Genomic DNA, 12,568 nt, shown 5'->3' with positions numbered 1-12,568 from the left:
CTTGAGAGGAAAAATATCAAATAAATTACACTAAAAAAGAAAATAAATTTCTGAATCGATTTTTTACAATTTTTTATGCGAGAAATCTCCAAAACTAATGATATGCAAATTTCATTACGTAATTTGCATATGTAAACAATAATTTCTGTTCGTGAAATTTTGCATATCTCCTGTGCACTACTTGAAAAATATATTGTGAAAGTTTCATACAAAACAAACTTGATTTGGCTGAGATATTCTCCCTTGACTTCATGCTATGTGTAGAATGTCTGAAAAATGGTGAAATAGGGCCATTTTGTAGTGACGTCATATATTACGTCATTTCGGAGGGAAGACCACGCGTAGAACCCGGCAGCAATGCATTTTTGTAAACTTCAAGGTCCATGCCATCCAGCTATGGGGTCATTTGCTTGTCCGGCTTGCGCGTTTCCGTTTTACACCCTGGCGAAGGCATTTTCCGGAAAAGTAGCCAAAAAGCGACTAGTGAAGAGTCTACACACGTCGCTGGTTGCGTGCAGCGTGCGACCAAGGAGATAATTATGATATCTCCTTGGTGCGACACAGGCGAGTCCACCACCGCATGCAATTTGCACAGTTACTGATCAGAGCACAGAGTTCCTCGGCACTTCATGTACAGAGAGAGCGGCAGTCAGAAGTGAAATCCAGTGAAATCCGAACATGCTTTTGCAGTCGCGTTGTTTATGATAGTTTTTTTTTTTAATAAATTATTAACTAAATGAATAGAATGACAGACAAAATCAAAATAAACAGATACTTATAATGGAAAGACAAATTGAAGTTTGATGGATTGATACACTCAGAAGCTGCCGAAAGATAGATATAGAAGACTGATAAATAGATAGAGACAAGATAGACAGACAGATAGATAGATAGAGATAGAGAGAGGGACAGGGAGAGGGAGAGAGGTGGATAGATAGATAGAAAGAGAGAGAAAGGGGAGAGATGGATGAATAGATAGATAAATAGAGAGAGTGGACTGAGACAGAGAGGTCGATATAGAGAGGGAGAGGGGGGGAGAGATGTTATAGATAGAAATATGTACGGACAAAGAGAAAGAGAGAAAAAAGATAGACAGATGCTAGAGAAGGAGAGAGATAGAGAATTTGAGAGACATATAGTTAGATAGAAAGATAAAGATTGAGAGAGACAGAGAAGATAGACAAATTAACAGATAGATAGATACATAGATAGATAGATATATATAGAGAGAGAAATAGAGAAAGACAGACAGATGGATAGATAGAGGATTTGAGAGATAGATGTTAGATAGATAAAGAGGGAGAGAGACAAAGAATATTAACAAATTAACAGAGAGAGAGTTAAAAAATAAATAGATAAATAGATAGAGAGAAATAGAGAAAGACAGACAGATGGATGGATAGATAGAGAAAGTGAGAGAAATTGAGATGTTAGAGATAAAGAATGAGAGAGACAGAGAAGATTATTAGATAGATAGATACTGCAGTTACATAGATAGATAGAGATAGAATTTGAGAGATAGATATATAGACAGATAGAGAGAAAGACAGACATCAGCAAATCGGCAAGGCAAATGATCAAGGCAAACATTCGTATTGAACCTGGAAAGTATAAGTATAAGTGGAGGTGCCGTGGCCGAGTGGTCTAAGGCGCCTGGCTATACATGTAAAAGTCCGGGGTTCGATCCCCGGCCACGGCAGCTATGCCCGTGAGGAAGGCATTGAATCTTCAATGCTCTTTTATCCTGCTTTCAAATAAATGGAAATGCTACATGCATTATTGGTAACTAGGTGTGAACTTGTTTTTTAAAAAAAAAAAAAAAAAAAAAAAAAAAAAAAAAAAAAAAAAAAAAAGATTATCATCATGACCTTCGCCGAGTGAAGACGCAACCTTGCAGCGGCTCCAAAACAGCTCACCCACGTGTAATTTGAATAAGAAAAAAATTTGTGAGGAACACGCGGCAACACGAGTGAAAGAGCGAGAACTATGGAATCTGGAAGGGGGAAGCGGCCGCGCCCTGCTAAAACGCCAACCAGCCCTCTTTCTTCTGAGGCGGCAATTTTACCGGCTATTCAGCTTATGTTGAATGAACAGTCAACTAAATTTGAAAATCGTTTTTCGGTTTTGGAAAACAAAATTTTGAAAGAAATTAAGCTGATACGTGAACAATGCGCTGAGGTGGTTGCCACCGTTGAACATCATTCCATAGAGCTGAAGGAAATGAAACAGGAAATGGAAAAGCTAAAAGAAGAAATGGCTATCGCCGAAAAAGAAAATAAGGAGGAGCTCGACAAAATGGAAACCTATGTAGCAAGAGAGAACTTGGTATTCCTTAATGTACCGGTGCCTGAAAAGGTAACAAGAGAAGGAGGAAAGGAAAATGTGGAAGAAACAATGAAAGAGTTTATGATAAATAAACTACAGTTCACAGAGCAGGAGGTGGAAGGTATCGAGTACCAACGTATACACCGTGTCCAAGCCGGAACGTCACCAAGGCCAATCAAAGTAAGATATCTACGTTATGCGGATAAGGTGTCTATTCAGCAGAGGGCGAATCTCTTGAAAAATACGAGGATGTATATAACGGATGATCTATCTCGGAGGGTGAGAATGGAAAGGAGGAGCCAGGTCGAGGCGCTAAAGGCAGCGAGAGGAGCGGGGAAACTCGCCTATTTTTCGAGGGCTGAGCCGACGAAGTTGATAGTTGACCACGTTTGGATTCCGAAGAAAGACCAACCGAGATTCATCGAAAAGCTAGGAAGGAGGGTGGAGATAAGGAAGGATCAGGTAGTCCAACGGAGAGGAATACCCATGGTGGTCGATCAAGGAGCACGCGGAAATGATGTGATTGAAGCAGCAAACCAGTAATTATTTTGTAGTTGTCCTTGCTGTAATAACGAGGGGAGCGTGAAAGGAAAATTAGATTATGCAGAAAAAAAAGCGATTAAAAATATTCAAATTCAAGAGGAAAATCCTGTGAAATTATCTTCAACTCCATCAGATTATTTGGTCTCCTGAAGCACTTGGGAAATACATCGTTGGAAATAAACTGTGAAGACGGAGATGCTGAAACATTGTAAGTGAAGTTTGTTTATTTCGACACACAGTATCAAAAGGAAACTTGCTTCAAGATGCGAGATATAAATTTTATTTGAGAGTATAATAGACATTTATTCATATCTGTTTGAGTATTGGTCAGGATGGTTAGTATGGAGTTAGATAACATGGATAATGAGACCAAATGTTTAAAACTTTTTGGGGGGTCAGTATGGTGGACACAGAAAAGAAACTTATTTAATAAGAAAGTTAAAAGAGTTTCTGGGAAATTGCCAGAGAAAGAAAGTGCTTGGAAACGTAGATAGAAAGAACGATTTATTTGCAAAGTCTATATAGGTAAATCTAGGAAAAAGGGAGATTTGATTTTAGATATGATATCCTTTATTAATGAAACTGATGTGTATAGGCAATGGAGGTCCTGGTAAACTGTAGCAACATCCCAAAAAAAAAGAGTAAAAAGGATTGTACAGAAAGGGAAGTGCTGTTTGATAGCTGTACAATATTATTTTTTTTTTCATTTGCTTGCTAAGTATACAGTACTTAAGTCATTTGTTTTTATTGTGAGATACATGTTTTTCATATCGTTGGGCAATTTGTTTTAAAATCCCAAAGAGAAATTTAGGGCGCCCCTTTGCGCCCCTCAGGCAAGGATTACTGAAATGGATAATTTTAGTGTTTTAGTAGAAATTATACTTTTCAGAGAAAAATTGCACATTTTGGAGGGTAACTAGTATCAGAAGATATTACTTTGTCTCTTTAGAAATGGATGTGTTCATTGCAATATTGGGTATCATTTTGAATATATATACATATAACCTCCGCTTGTATGTTGTTGTTCATCCTTGCTTGAACAAATAAAAACCAAAATGAAGAATAAAACTGTCAATAGGCCTATTTCGCTATCGGGTTAGAGGTCTGTTGTATGTAACGAAGTTTTGTTTAAAGGGCGAAATGGCGAATGTTTCAGGTATTGAATGAACATCGCATGCATTATAGTGACTTGCGGTAGGGAGTGGCCCATGATTGCACATCCTTTTCATCCTTGTATTATCTGAGTAGACTATAGTGAATTGATACGAATGAGAAACTCTTATGACATTTTTATGCTTATTTTCAAAGCCAGTAGAATAGAAGGGCATATATTTTGAGAGTATTTGTAAAAAGAAATCACATAGTCCGGCCATTTTTTGTATCAGGCATATAGTGGCAGTTAAAAATAAGAGAGAGAAGTTTGAAAAATGTTGCAAATCCTCAAGAATAGCAAATTTTCTTGTTGTAAATGTAAACCTATTATGTTTGTTGAATAGTTGCAAGTGCCTATTTGGTTAGATTTCAAAATCAAAAGGAATAACAGTGTATCCTTTTCCCCAATTAATGCAATGATGAATTTGGAACATCTGAATGGGGGATATCCTGAAATATCTTTCTCAAGAAATGCAAAGTTTATTCTTTTGAAGAACGGATTATTTTGAACGTAAAGCATCGTATTGATTGTTAGAAGTATTTAATGTTAGATAAGCATTTCTTTCTTCATAAGGCCTATAGAATTGGAGTGCCTATTTATACAGGATCAACACTATTAATATTGTTTGTCCCGGGGAATGTTGCTCATATTCAAGGAGGGATAATACTAAGTTTTTGTTTATAAGTAGAACCATAAGATGGAATTTGGAGAGTTCGAGGCATTGATTGGGTACAAAACATTGCATTAACTTGACTAAAATTATTGTATGGTGAGTTGCGCATGATCGCTTCTCGTTTCATCCTCTATGAATTACCAAAGTGACACTATATAGAAACAAATAACACCTTGAATTTTCAATGAGTTATTACATCCAGTAGGTGAAAAGAAATAACTCTTGAGAGTATCTTACAAAAAATAAGCAGTCCAGTCATTCTTGTACTATGGTACAGTAGAATTAAAAAAAGAGAATTTTGAAAAGGACTGCAAATTCTTAAGATGGAAAGCTTTCATGTTGTAATGTGTTTAATAGATACTTGAATAGCAGGAGTATGTATGCTTAAGTGTCTGTATGTTTGGTTATTAAAAAGGAACAACAAAGTGTTTCCTTTTCTTCTTCCCCAATTGATGCAAGGATGAATTTGAAATAAAAGAGTAGCCTGAAATGTATTAAGAAATGCAAGTTTATTGTCTTGAAGCATTGATTAGGAACACAAAGTATTGTATTGCTTGCTATAAGCAAGCAATTTTTGTTCTTCATTACACAAATTAGGCCAATAGAATTAGAGAAATGGCGATCAGCATGCTCACATGCTTTAGGAATGTTGCACAAATACCAAAGGAGAGACACTGAAGTTTTTTTTTTTATTAGGAACATGAGGCATTGATTGAGGTATGGTGACTTGCGGAGTTGCGCTTGGTCGCATCTCTTGTTCATGCTTGCATCAGTTGGGTAAACCAAAGTGAATTCAAACAAATAAGTAACAGTTTGGATCTCTATTTTTTCAGCAATATGAAAAAAAAATCACAATTCTTGAGAGTTTCTTAGAAACAACAACATTTGCAACATTACTGCAACTTTGCAATGATATATATATTGAGCATAATGGAAGTAGAAATGTTATTTCTGACCATGGTCCAACAACCATAGGTTTGAAATTTGTCTTGTGATAATGTTACTTGAATACTTTCTGTATATTACAAGGGCTTACTTGTTTAGATTTCAAAAGGGAACAATAAAGATTTTCTTATTAATGCAGGTTTGAATCTGAAACAATCAAAGGGCAATGCCATGATATATCCTCACCAACGAGAGGCTTGTTGTGTAATATTGAAAAGAGGGACACGATGATTGCTTTTGTGTTCATGATGGAAATGGAGTGATTGATTAGTAGGGGTATAAACAACAATATATGAAAGCATTATTGGTGAGTGGAGCAAGATTGTATCTCATTTTCACCCTTGCATTAAGTAAACTAAAATGTGTATACAACTTGGTGAAATTATATCAACGAGCAATACTGACTTTGTTTCTCACATTCACAAGAAGAAAGGGACGTAAGTCTTGAGTTTCTTACAAAAGAACAGCATGTTGAATACCGCAATTCAGACATTTTGTATAGAGCATTCATACATTTAAAAAGGAAAAGTTTAGAGAATGTATAACAATTTCAAGATGTGGAACGGGCCTATTATTGAAAAAGTTTGCTTTTTCATATTTGTTGGCTCGTGTATGCTCCAAGTGTTTGTTTGCTTAGTTTTTAAGAAAGAAAGGAATACCAGGTGTTCCTTTATGTAAGATGGAACTAAATAGTCAAAAGGAGGATATCCTCGATACAATGTCCAAAACTGCATGGTTTGTTGATTTGAACCAATGATTAGGTACATTACCAGCAGTGGAATTTATTGCCACATAAGTATTTTGTCCTTTATTCCTGACATTAATATGGAAACTAGTGTGTTTTTTTTCTTTTAAGTATAACACCTTTAATGTGCTAATATGGAATCCAATATCAGGACTAGCTTTTGTACATTGTTATATAGGGATTGGGTATTTAGTTACAGCATGGACCCTACCACAAAGGGTCCATGGTTACAGAAAGGTGAATCTCAGGACTGTTTGATTTTTTTTTTCTATAGAGACAGGGGGTTGGGAGTGCCTTGGGGCCTTGTTTGGCTATGTTTCAACGGAGCACGTGTCATTGTTTACTTGTGTTGTTTTGTCGGGGATATAGCCTGTGTATCCCCGGCGGAGGCAATGCGGGTGGGGTAGTTGTGCGTACGTGTTTGAGTTGGTGCGGCCGGGCAGGGTCCCGGGGCGTTCCTAGTCCCCTTGTTTCTATCATATAAGTTCTTATTAACAGGAAAAAAAAATCTGGCTTAGTAGATATAAGTTTAAAATTTAACTTATTAATGTGGTATATGGTCAATTCCAGCGTAACGGACATGACGTCCAGACAATTTTTTTTAATTCAAAAGTTTATACAGTAGAATTAGCAGTCTTTTGATAATTATTGCTAAGCTTATCAGACACATTTAAGTATCTGTTACATACACATAAAATTTCAAATCGTTTCGTTGAACAGTTGCGGAGAAATTGCACTCTTTGTGAGCGTAACGGACATGACACGAAATGGACGAAGCATTTTTACCTTCTATTGCTTATCAAAATTCCTGTGAATTCTTAGATTGCATGCACCTAATGTTGGTGTTAATTTAACCTTAAGATTATGCTTTATCCATAAAATGGTGTTTAACAACAGTTTTGCAGTGCATTCTGTATTCCTAGCTCAAAATGTAGCGTAACGGACATGACACACGAAGCGTAACGGACATGACAGTTTCGTCCACTTTTTGTAAGCGAATATAATTATTTTATTACAAGATATGGTACAAGTCTAACTGTTTTCATGTTAAGGCTAGAGGTTGGAGACACATATCATAACTGGTAATCTGTAATATCTCCTATTATTTTGCAATTTGAGAGGGGGTCTTTTTGTACAATATTCATAAAACAAAAAAATATTTAGAAAAATTCATTTTACACCGGTTAACAACAGTTAATGAGTATTTTCCAGTTACTATCATCCACCACACATAATTAAAGGAGAAAAAGTTGATAGAAAAGATTACTTTTTATTCATGCCTTAATATTTGATAATATACTAGCGTAACGGACATGACACCCTTACGAAGTGAACTTCATCAGCACTTCTTAGTTTGAAAATGAAAGAAATATGAATAATGAAAGTAATTATGTAACAGCAAAGTACCTTTACTAACACTCTAAAGAAAAATATGTAGATATTATTAGCAGGTATCATTAATTTAATAGCTATAGCCTTAGTGATAATTTTATATTGAATACAATGTTTATCATACCACTACTGCACACTGAGAAGACCAAATCTCATTTTTGTGAGAAGAAAACAAAATGTACCAGACCTGTATAAATCCAAGATGAACATATTATGGAATGTATTGTATGATAAAGAACATGTACTAGTATTAATGTCAGTTTTAAGATTACAAAAAATGGTATTAAAAAGTATTTTGATAAAAATTTAATAGCAGTACCTAGAAAACGGTCTTTCATTATCGATTATGAATGAGTTTAAAGGTAATCGGAATGTTTGTAAATAGCTTCTGAGATTTTTTTTCATTCAAAATAACTATCATCCTGAGTATAATCATCCTTTCATCAAATCTTGGATGTTCTAAATCTTACAATCTTGCTTGCTGACAAATGTGGCTGTATCTAATTTTGTTGTATTGTCCGCGCTGCTTGAGTACAATTGAAGATACATCATTCAAATTGTGATTATGGCTGACCAAAATACTATGATGACATAATTTATTGATGGCGCCACATTCTTTCCATGGCCCCTTTGCATTGTGATACTGCAAAGAAGTGCCACTGTAGATTCATGGATTCATAAAGCTACATCATGTAACACATATCCGAATACAAACTTGTTTTTAAATGTGAGCCCATGCCATCACTGAAGAAGTACATGTAGAGGTTGGTGAAATTCAGATACTTTGATGTAGGGGAAGGCGGGGTAAGTTGAGCATAGGGGCAAGTTGAGCCACCAGCCCCAGGCCAATAATGAATGAGTCAGACATTGTGGTGGTGTCATGTATTGATGACCCATAGCATAACCCCTTACCCCACCACATTGTTTCCAACTTTGAAACAAAAAGTATTTTTTTAGAGGGAAAAATATGAATTTCAGCCAAAAAAGTAAAAAAGGGTGTGAAATAGATAAGTGCTTTATAAACACACACGTCTTTAAATATGATAAAGACATGATAACAACATTATTAGTCCAGGTATGGATCTTCATTCTTGTCATAGTCTTTTATATGATGGATGCATAATAAATGTGTGGATATGAAATTATCGCACTAAGTTCGGACTGGGGTAAGTTGAGCCACACAGCATGGGGCAAGTTGAGCCATGGTAATTCATATGGTAATGTATCTTAAAAAACAAACAAACCATAAAAATCGATTGAAATGCAGGCTGAAAGGAGCAAATTTACATGACTGCTCTTTTCCTTTTACAGGATGTTATTATTTATAGAGAATTAGCAAGTGAAAAGACTTTAAACAAAAAATTGACATGCTGGTTCTCCCCCATACATTTTGTACATAGTTTTTGTGGCTCAACTTACCCCAGAAGGTGGCTCAAACTTACCCCATATATGGGGCAAGTTGAGCCATTTGACATCGTTTTTTTCAAAGGTCACGATGACTTTCAGTGTGGGGATAGAAAGTTATATATAGGTGGAAAATATTTCAGAAGAATTAAATTTCAAGGCAAGGTACTTATTTCGACAAGATTATTAATCATATCAATTCTAACATGCAAAAAGCAAAAACTGTCACAACTTACCCCGCCTTCCCCTACATATGTTCATGTACATGTAATATCATCAAGGGTCATGAATTCACAAGTTGGAGTTTATCATGCTCCAAACTGTCAGTGCAAAAACCTAAGTTATCAAAAGTTTGTTCAAACACAAATGATGCAGATTGTGATCTGAGTATGTTGCCAGATCTAGCTGCATCTTATCCTAATATTATGTGGCATACCGTTAATTCTCAGAAAAATCTACCAGAACAAGAGCTGAAGTTGCTGAACTTTCATCATTCACCAACTTCTAAAAATAGCTTGAATGACATGCAGATTCTAGGAAATATTACATTCAGCTATCCTCAAACAATTGAGACTGACCTCAGTCTGTGACACTGAGCCTAATATTTTGTTTTTGTGAATGCTGCCTTTTGCCATATATAAGGCGTCATGTCCGTTACGCGAATTGTCATGTCCGTTACGCCATTTTTATGAAAATGAGAAGTGGTAAGGGAAAATTATTGCTACACATGGTAGGGGTTTAATTCTAACATAGAATCTGAATCTGCAGTACCTTTAGACAAATTTCCTGTAAGCTGTGAAAACTTTAAGTGAAAAACGTAACGGACATGACACTGATAATGGTAAAAAAATCACACAAATCTGAAGACAGATTTCTCTAAAATTGATGAATGGCATAAAATTTAACGATTATTTTCTGTTGATTTAAACATAAATCAATTATTCAAAAGTTAAAAGAGACCTCTGGGACCTTGTTTGCTTTTAGTAGAGACAAGAAAGATGAATTGTTTAAAAATAGCCACTTTTTTTACATCTTGCAATATACTATTCTATATTTTGATGATGGAAAAAACTACAAAATTTTATCAATATCGTGATTTTTTAATTGGAAATTGAGACTTTATAGATTACTTTTTAAGAAAATTTGACTGCTTAAGTGAAATCTGAAACTTCATTTTTTCTCTAAAGTGAACATTTTCCATGGAATTGCCCATATGCTGATTGAATGCCAGTTGTTTTTTTTTCATTATTAATTTCATTTACAGCTATTTCTTTATATTTAATAAGACAAAGAAAAAAGTCAAGAAGGGGTAGATTTTTACTATTGGAAATACTACAGCAACCTGTAAAGTAGGGTGAGCTGTGAGGGAGTGCTGCTTTGGAGAGGGTCGTGTAGATGGGGTTGCTTCCCTTCTTTTTTTACCTGCAGGAATTACGAGCAACTTATTTAGGATTTTTAGAGATAATGTTCTACATGGAAGGGATAGCAATACTCGAATTGATCGACATTCACTTTTGTTTTAAACAATGGCGCAATAAATTAGATTTTATTATTCAATTATGTACTGCAGTTACACTAGGAAATCCAATCCTCACTCTCCCTATAAATAGCATAGTGAAAATCTTAGTTTTTATACAAAAAAATGGTGGAATGATCTTTTTAGATTCTTTTAATGAATAGATGTTTAAATTGTAATTTTGTTTCCTTAAATGTTAGAGGAATAAGAGAATGCGCGAAAAGGGGACGAATATTTTCATGGTGCAAAGAAAAAGGGGATGTAATTTTTTTACAGGAGACGTATAGTACAAAAGAAGTAGAGGATAGATGGAGTTCTGGGTGGGATGGGTCATGTTATTATAGTCATGGAACAAATCACAGCAAAGGAGTACTCATTCTCATCAAAATTTCGCTAGACTTTAAACTTATAAATATAAAACAAGATGACGAAGGGCGATACATACTCATTGATTGTGAAATCCAAGGACATAGAATGGTCCTTTGTAATGTATACTTACCGACGAGGGATAAAGAAAATCATCAAATAAAATTTTTAAAGGATATGATTATAGAGTTAAAAAAAATTAATAATTGTAACAAACCTGTTTTAATGGGAGGAGATTTTAATATTATAATGAATTCTGATTTAGATTATAATGGAACAGTAAAACAAAAATTACATGATAAGGTTAGTAAAGAAGTAGAAAATTTTATGGAGGAACTACAATTGATAGACATATGGAGGGAGAGAAATCCATTGAAAAGACAATTTACCTTCACTAAGAATAATCCATTTATGCAAAGTAGATTAGATCATTGGCTAATATCAGATGATTTAGTAAATGTTGTTATTAGGTGCAAAATTTTACCATCTATAGCTCCTGACCATTCAGCTATATTTATGTTTTTGTATGATAAAACTGAGAAGGAAATGCGTAAAAAGAATAGTTCTTATTGGAAATTTAATAATAGCCTTTGTGGTAATGTAGAATATGTGAAAAAAATGAAAATAGAAATACTTACATTAAAGGAGAAAATAAAAACAGAAGTTAAAGATAGAAGAGTTGTATGGGATTATTTGAAAATGAAAATAATGTCTTTCACAAGAACTTTTTCGAAAAAACTGGCCAAAGAAAAAAAGAATAAAAAAGAATCTCTCGAAAAGGAATTGGAATGTTTAGAAAGTAGTTGCGTAAATTCAGTAGATGAAGAATTAATTAAAAAGATAGAAAAGAAAAGGAAAGAACTTGCAGACAGTTACGATTACATTAATGAAGGTATTAAAATTCGGTCTCGTGCGACATGGTACGAAAGTGGAGAAAGGGATACAAGGTACTTTAGTCAACTATTACAATCTAACAAAAAGAAAAGTACTATAACAAAATTAGTTAAGGTTAACGGAGAAATTACTGAAAATGAGAAGGAAGTTTTGAATGAAATTAAATCATTCTATACCCACCTTTATGCAAGGGAATACACGGAAGATTTTAGGGATTTCTTTAAAAATGTACCAACGTTATCATCTGAAGATTCTGAAAGCTGTGAAGGGGATATACTAGAAGAGGAGTGTATTTCGGTACTGAAAGAAATGAAGCAAAATAAATCCCCTGGTAACGATGGGTTAACAGTTGAATTTTATTGTACATTTTGGGCTGAAATAAAGGATGTATTGATTGGGGCATTCAATGAAGCTTTTGTTCTTGGAGAACTTTCGGCATCACAAAAACAAGCAATTATTATTTTATTAGCTAAAGAAGGGAAAGACCCACATTACGTAAAGAATTATAGACCCATTTCGTTATTGAATACAGATTATAAGATCATATCCAAAGTTTTAGCAAAACGAATTAAAGAGGTTTTGGAGAGCGTGGTGTTAGCAGATCAAATAGGA

Source organism: Lytechinus variegatus, chromosome 15, assembly GCF_018143015.1.
Source record: "Lytechinus variegatus isolate NC3 chromosome 15, Lvar_3.0, whole genome shotgun sequence".
NCBI lineage: Eukaryota > Metazoa > Echinodermata > Echinoidea > Temnopleuroida > Toxopneustidae > Lytechinus > Lytechinus variegatus.
Note: the sequence above shows the minus strand (reverse complement) of the source record.